General features: G+C 41.1%; 1 pseudogene; it reads right to left on the reverse strand.

Annotated features, from left to right (window-relative positions):
- Nucleotides 1–1,553: 1,553 nt before the first annotated feature.
- Nucleotides 1,554–2,231, reverse strand: LOC105995217 (annotated as a pseudogene).
- Nucleotides 2,232–8,428: the final 6,197 nt, after the last annotated feature.

Raw genomic sequence — 8,428 nt, forward strand, 5'->3', positions numbered from 1 at the left:
GCCCTTTAATAATTTTATTTTTAAATAAAGACCCAGAAAAAAAAATCTTGAATTGTTGGCCAAATACCAACATTTTATGAAAAGACATGCATTGAAAGGCTCAAATATACTGCCCCTTTAAAAAGAAATTTTAAGAAGTCAAAAGTATTAAATTCATAGGTGACAATCTATATTACAGTGCTTTACCTTATGCAGAAATGACTGGTGGCTTAATCTATTAGACAATATGGTTGGCAGAAGCTGTGGTGAGGGGTGTGCAGTGGAGCACACCACACCTGTTGGCCAACAGGGCAGGGTTAATGAATGACTCTTAAAATTAACTGCAAAGCCAAATGTCTGACCAGGAGGCCAACTAGGATACATCTAATTTTGTGAGCCATATTATTTTCATTCTCTCTGAAAAACATTACGTTTTCATGCAAGACAAATACAACGATGACAATTCACTCAATTTTTGCTTTTCTTTAAAAACATTTTCCCTTTGATAAAAAATGTTAGGAATGATAATGTTAGACACAAAATTCTAAGTTGGTGGTGTTCTGTGCATTTCATTATTTAACAATTTAATATTTAATTCTGTCTTCTTTCTTGCATAATTTTTTTTTGTCGGTCATGGGGCTTGAACTCTGGGCCTGGGTGCTGTCCCTCAGCTCTTCAGCTCAAGTTTAGCACTCTATCACTTGGGCTACAGTGCCACTTCTCCTTGTATAATTTTTAAAAGACAACTCATATTTAATTATCATTCTTGTTCTTTTGACTGCATTTTTTTTGTCTTTTCTTTTTTGGTACTGGGGATCGAACCCAGGGCGTTGCGCTTGCTAGGCAAGCGCTTTGCCACTGAGCTACATCCCAGCCCCATTCTTGTTCTTTTGTATGTTAGGGTTTCCCCCCTCAATTTTCTTTCAAGATTCTTTTTAAAAATTTAATTTCATTGTCAAGGTGATGTGTGGAGGGGTTATAGTTACATATATAAGGCAGTGAATACATTTCTTGTTGAATATTGTCATCTCCTCCTTCGTTTTTCTCCCACCTTCACTCCCACCCAATCCTCCCCTCAAGTTGTAAAGTTCATTTCCAACATATTGTCTTGTGAGTATCACTGTTGGCATTGGTTCATCCTTTGTCTCACCATTTCGTTGTTCCCTTCCCTCCCCTAATTCAGATAAACATATATACAACACACAGGGTTCTTAATTCATCTGATTTTATGTATTCTGAACATAATATGCATAGGTTTTGCCTTTTGGTATTTATTCTGCTTGAGATTCTCCAAGCTTCTGGATCAGTGGTTTGGTGTCTGTCATTAAGTTAGGAAAATTCTCTGATGTTTCATCAAGTAGTTCTTCTTTTCTTTTCTCTTGTTTTTCTAAAACTCTCATTATGCGAATATTACATATTTTTAGCTGTTTTATAATCCTAGGATGTTCTTTCCATTTTTCATTATATCTTCTTTTCATTTTTTCAGTGTAGGAAGTTTTTCTCTCTTTTCCTTCTTTCAATTTCTTTATGTCACTATTGGGGCTTGAACTCTGGGCCTCATATTTACTCTGCTGTCAGTCTACCACTTGATCAATGCCTCCAGCCATCATCAACAGCTTCTTGGAGACAGAAGGTGAAATGATCCCAGAATCTCTGGGGACATGGATGAGGCGCACCAGCCCAGAACCGCAGCGGCCTGTCACCTTGCACAGGACAGTGTGAGGCTTGCTAATCTTGTTCCCCCAGTAGTCTCACCGCACAGGGACAATGGAGAGCTTGGCCAAGATGATGGCCCCTCAGATGGCAGTGGCAACCTTCTTGGAGCACATAACACCCAGATTAACATGGCCATTGTAGTCACCAATGGCTATAAATGCCTTGAACCTGGTGCGTTGGCCAGCTCAAGTCTGCTTCTGCATGGCCATAATCTTCAACACCTCATCCTTGAGTGACACAGCCAGGAAGAAGTCAATAATCTTAGACTCCTTGATGGGCAGGGAGAAAAGATGATCTCCTTCAAAGACTTGATCTTCATGTCCTTAACCAGGAAGCCCAGTTTGGTGACAGGGATCCATTCCTTGTCTTCAGCCTTGCCTCCATGAGCCCCATGGCTGTGACCATGGCCTGTACCATGGCCACGACCTTGACTCTGGAGGCCACTACTGAAGCCTCCACAGAAGTGGCCATGGCTTTCCAAGCCTGGGCCTCCAGGGACCTCCAGGCCCTCCTACTACACCACCATCATCCACCATTTGGTGTTTTCCTGGAGAAGGACTCTTGCACTTTTCTGTTCATTCTGGCTTCAAGCTGTTATCTTCTAGATCGCAGCTTCCCAAGTTGTTTGGATTGTAGGTATGAGCCACAGGCACCTGACTTCAGTGTGGGAACTTTTTTTGTGTCAGTCCTTGGGCTTGACCTTAACCTTGACATTGTCTCTGAGATTTTTTAAACATTTTTAAGACATCTACCACTTGGACCACAGCTCCCCTTCTAGACTTTTAGTGGTTAATCAGAAATAAGAATTTCATGGATTTTACATATGCTCATAAAATGGATTTATTCTAGACCAGGGTATTCTGAGATCTTCATCGTTTATTTGAGAAGACAAAAGCACAGTTTGCTAATGCCACCAAGCCCAGGGCCATAATCAATGTGTCTACTGTTGAACAATTTTGATTTATTCCTTGTTACAGCAAGAGAAAATGTGTATGAAGGGGTAACACAGCACATCTCAGTAGGATAGTCTAAAGAAAAGGGCTAAATAGCAGGCCTTAGACTTAAAGGGAAGCTTGCAAGGCTGGACTTTAGTTGTTTTCCTGGAACTTGATTAGTATATAGTTTCCTACCCTGGTGAACTTCCTTTAACTGATAAATATGGCTCACTGTGTGTCAGTAATTGTACAGTTGGGTATATGCTAGACACATTTTCCTTCTGAGTATGTAAATTAAGTTCATATTAAGCAGATGGTGCCTATAGGACTAGCTGCCACCTACTCTTTTAGGAAGGCAAAAACCAAACTGTGGACATCAGTCTTTAAGAACTTCCTGATATATGATACTTTGCAGGCACTGCCACAACTTTTAAGAAGTGTACCCTACTTGCGTCCACTGAAAGGGGAATCTTAAAAACTCATGATAGCTTTTTCTAGACTTCCCAAAACCATCCCCTTTGCTGATTTTTGTCTCTGTTCATTGTAACAAACCTTAGCCTGAGTATGACAACATGTGCATTATTCCAGTGAATCACTAATCCTGGCAGTAGTTGTGGGAGACTTCTGACGTTATTGACTTTAAAAGTAGGCCTGGATAGAATGACTCAGACTCATTGAAATATCACACATACACTGGGAAAGGAAGGATGATTTGTCAGGGGAGACCCTTTGATGCCTGGATGTCACAGACTGCTCCACACTGTGAAATAACATCTGAGCTGTGCTCTGTTGTAAGATTTAATAGTTACTTGTAGAATGGTCAAGTGACAAATACAACCTCAGAAGATTGTTTCTCCTGATCATTACTTTGGACTTGCCAGCAAGCTAAAATAAGAAGACTAAAAAGCACTTCTTGATTTATATCTTTGCTATTTAGTTCTGTTTTCCAAGAAGGAGGAGAAAGGGTTCAAGCATTTCTAAAGAGAAGCTCAGAAGGGGCTAGACATGTCTAAGGAACATGAATTGCTCTTTCCTCCAAGTGTGTGGAGAGGGGAGGAGGAAAGGTAAAACAGTCTCCAGGACTGCAGCAATGTTTTCGATAAACCAGATGAAAAGAAAAAAATTTTTTTAATGAAAATGACTTTTTAATCATTAAATGAAATGTACTTAAACTTCCCTCCTATTCCACATGGAATTCCATTAAGAGTCTCTCAAAAATTGCATTATTTACTCTGCAAGGACTGAACTTACTGACAGAGGTTTGGATAAACTTGAGAAGGTTAAAAAAGAGGGTAGAAGCTGAGCTGCGAATGTGGCTTAGTGGTAGAGTACTTGCCTACCATGCATTATGTCCTGGGTTCCAGTCCTCAGTACCACACAAACAGAAAAGGCTGGAAGTAGTGCTATGGCTCAAGTGGTAGAGTGCTAGCCTTGAGCAAAAGAAGCTCAGGAACCATGCCCAGGCCCCGAGTTCATGCCCCAGAACTGGCAAAAATAAAAATAAAAAAGGGGGGGATAAAAAAATCACCTTAGAGGGGATTGAACAAAATGGAGGGTAAGTAAGATACTGTTAAAGTATCTCCCTACAGACATTAAATTGAATAGTGAGTCATACCAAACTACCAGGGCAAGAGCTATCAGGAGAAGGAGATCAGGCAAGAGTCCACAGACTTCCTTCTAGTATAACAAAATGAAAAGAAAGACACATTGAAGAAAGTAGCAAGGGAAGTGTTGCTTCCTACTCCCACTCAAAACAGCCCAGTGTTTTGCAAGGATCCTCCCACTTGGGAGAGCCAGAGAAAATTGAATACAGGTCTTGAAACTGAGCCTCAGGTGTGCCATGGGGAAACTCTGTGCTGAGCAAAGTCCTGTGACCTATCAAGTCAATGCCTACGGACTGAGCTTTTGGAACAACTTTCAGGCAGGTAACAAAAAGACTTCTCTGACCGCTCCTCCAACATTAGTAGTAGAATGGCAAATGGGATTATACCCACTGGGTAGCAGGACACAAAAGCCAGCACAGAGCTTTGTCTCAGAACCTAATCATCAGGCTTGCCTTGGTTAAGCCAAGACTGAGTAGAAACAGGCTCTGTATAAAGGCCAAAGTAAAGGCTCACATTATGAATCTTTACAACAGTTCCAGCATCAGGCAGAGATGGAAGTGCCTGCAGGACAGACCTGAGTTTTCCTTATATCACTACTAGCTTTGGATTGGACCTACCGAACACTTTCCCTACTTCCAAGATTCTACAGGCCTTTGCAACTAAGAAATTTAGGTGAGACTCAGCTTAGTATCAGCTTTGGTGATACTACCCACCATCCAACTTCATCAGCCCAGTTATCATCAGGCCAGTACTCATAGAGAAGTGTCCAGAAGTTCCCTGTCATCAGGAAGAGATCTGTGCCTCAGTGGGACAGACTTAGGTTTCACCTGCAACACCATCCCATGCACCCCTGAGATTATGAAAGTCTTTAAGACTATGAGGCACAGACATGACCCAGCTTAACACTAGCCTAGATGGCCAAGTGTCTATGTTCACCAATATTCACCAACCTCACACAGCATAACATGATATAAGACCCCATTTCTTGGGAGGTAGGATAAAGTAACAAGCACAAGACTGCCCTGGAACTTTGTTCTGGAACTGGTGAAACACTGGACAGACACTAAAAGCTCTCCATCTTCAGATCTGCCTGTGGACAATTTCTAGAACACCTCCAGTACCATGAGAAAGCACATGGTGTCAGACTATTAGATTTCTATTCCAGTTAGCATGGCCTGTGGCTTGTTACCATGCACTCAATAGGCCATGCTGTTCTAGGTGGATTGTAGGCTCAGGATCTGAAACAGCTCAGTAGCTTTGGTGACAACAGGTGTTGCTGAGAAGCCTGGGGCTGGCCCATCTATAGTGACTGCTCAGAGTCTAGAAGAATTCTATAGTATCTGACTATAGACACTGGATGAGGCATCTGGGCCTTCCCTGGTCCCTCAGACAAGCTTGTGGAGACAGGCTACTGTCTCTGGGTACTGTCCTAAGTCTTTCTGAACAAAAGTAAAACGATATCAGATAAACAACCTGTCACTGCATCACAAGGGACTATTTACATAAGAACAAACCAAACCCCAAATTAGCACAAGGAAGAAAATGAGGTCAGAGTAGTACCAGACGTCAGTGACTCACGTGTAAACCTAGCTATTCAGGAGGCTGAGTCCTGGAGAATTATGATTCAAAGCTATCTCAGGCAGAAAAGTCTGCAAGAGTCTCTCCAATTAACCCAGCAAATTGCTAGATTGGAGGTGTGGCTCAAGTGGTAGTCACCCTAGGAAGCAAACTTAGCATGTGAAGGTCAAGCCTCAGTAGCAGCACAAAAACTAAAATAAACTCAGCCCAGAAATAAATGAAATGAAGATTATAAACAATAAAAAATCAGTGAAACAAAAAGCAGTCCTGAGGCTTGAACTCATAGTCTGGGCATTGTTCCTGAATTTTTGTGTCCAAGGCTAGTGCTATACCATTTGAGCCACAACTCCACTTCTGGCTTATTGGTGGTTGATTGGAGATAGTCTTATGGACTTTTCTGCCAGGGTTGGCTTCAAACCATGATCCTCAGACCTCAGCATCCTGACTATCTAGGATACAGGCATGAACCACTGGCACCAAGGAAGAACAGTTTCTTTGAAAAAATAAAACATACACACTTTTTGTTTTGCCAATCCTAGGGCTTGAACTCTGGGCCTGGGTACTGTCCCTGAGCTTCTTCTGCTCAAGGCTAGTGCTTCATCACTTGAGCCACAGGGTCATTTCAGTCTTTTTTCTGAATAGTTTATTGAAGATGAGATTTTCCTGCCCAGGCTGCCTTCAAGCAGGTGTGAGCCACTGGGGCCTGGCAAAATATACAAACTTTTAGCAACATTAACTACAAAAAAGAAGGAAGAAGAGTAAAATAAATGAAATCATTGATGAGAAGAGAAATATTATAACTGATACTACAGAAGTACAAACTCATAGGTTATTATGAATTATTATATGCTAATAAATCTGATAATCTTGAGAAATAGAAGATGATTCAGCTTAACACTAGCCTATTTGGCCAAGTGTTTACCAATACTACACCAACAGCATAGTACTATGTAATACTACATTTGTTAGGAGGAAAGGCAGAGTTATAAGACAAAAATTTATAGACACACATACCTTACTAAGATTCAATTGTGTCATTTGTGGGGCTTGAACACAAGGCTTGGGCCCTGTCCTTGAGCCTCTCTGTATTCAAGGCTAACACTCTACCACTGGAGGCACACCACCACTCCTGGTTTTGTCAGTGGTTAATTAGAAATAAGAGTTTCATGAGGACTTCTCAGGCTGGCTTTGAACCACAATCCTCAGATCTCAGCCTCCTGAGTAGCTAGGATATTAGGCATGAGCCACTGGCACTTGGTCATGAATATACTTTAAAAAAATAAAATGAAGCACTGGTAGCTTGCATCTATAAAGGCTATCTACTTAGAAGGCTGCAATCTGAGAACAAGATTCAAAGCCAGTTCAAGCAGGAAAGTCCAAGAAAGTCCATCTCTAATTAACCAATAAAATGCTGGACTGGAAGTGTTGCTCAGATGGCAGAGCACTGGATATGAGGGAAAAAATCCAAGCCAGAGTGAAAAGGCCTGAATTCAAGTCCCAGCACCATCTCACATCAAAACAAAAAAGATGATTATAAAGAAACAGATTGTATTTGATGTCGGTATAATTTGTGGAGGGGAAGGGGAAAAACAAGTCATTTAAATAAGGATTCAGGCGGACCTGCTGCAACAATGAGAAGTACAAGTTGTCATGTCGAAAACGAACTTTACAACTTTGGTGGGGGGGGAGGATTGGGTGTGGGTTGGGGGAAGGCTGGGAAGGGATAGGAAGGGGAAACAAAGGAGGAGGCTACAATGCTTGATAAGAAATGTACTCATTATCTTGCCCATGTAATTGTAACCCCTCTGAACAGTATTTTCACAATAAAAATAAATAAAAATTAAAAAAAAGAAACAGATTGATCAGTAACGAAAACCTCGCCATCAGCCAGGCACTAGTGGCCCACACCTGTAGTCTTAGCTACTCAGGATGGTGATATCTGAGAATCATGGTTCAAAACCAGTCCTGGCAAGAAAGTCTGTGAGATTCTTATCTCTAATTAACTACCAATAAGCAAAAAGTTGGGAAAAAATGGGAACTGTGGCTCAAGTGGTATAACATAGCCTCAAGCAAAAGAAGGTCAGGGACAGCACTTAGGCCTTGAGTTCTCAAACTCCAGGACCAACACACACACACACACACACACACACACACAAATTCACACACACAGTCACACATATACATACAGCTTTGCCATTAGAGGAAAACACAGAACCACATGGCTTCACTGCTTAATTCTACCAAACATACAATGACAATATCAATTTTCCTTAAGTTTTATTCCAAAAACTTTCAGAATGAAGTTGTCTAAACATATTCTTTGAGGCCAGATTATCCTGACATTAAACCAGGTAAGGACACAACAACAAAGAAATTATAGGCCAAAAAGGACATAGTTAGCAAGATCAATAGAAAGCCCACGGATTGGGAGAAAAACTTGACTAGCCATATAATGGACAAGGGTCTCATATCTAAAATATACTTATAACTCAGAAAATTAAATTCCCCAACAACAAATCCTCAAAGAAACAACTGCCCAATAAATAAGTGGGCTAAACACTTAGAAACTTCTCTGAAGAAGAAAGAAGGATGGCCAATAGACACATGAAGAAATGC

The sequence above is a fragment of the Dipodomys ordii genome, unplaced genomic scaffold (genome assembly GCF_000151885.1).
Source record: "Dipodomys ordii isolate 6190 unplaced genomic scaffold, Dord_2.0 Scaffold116, whole genome shotgun sequence".
Classification (NCBI taxonomy): Eukaryota; Metazoa; Chordata; class Mammalia; order Rodentia; family Heteromyidae; genus Dipodomys; species Dipodomys ordii.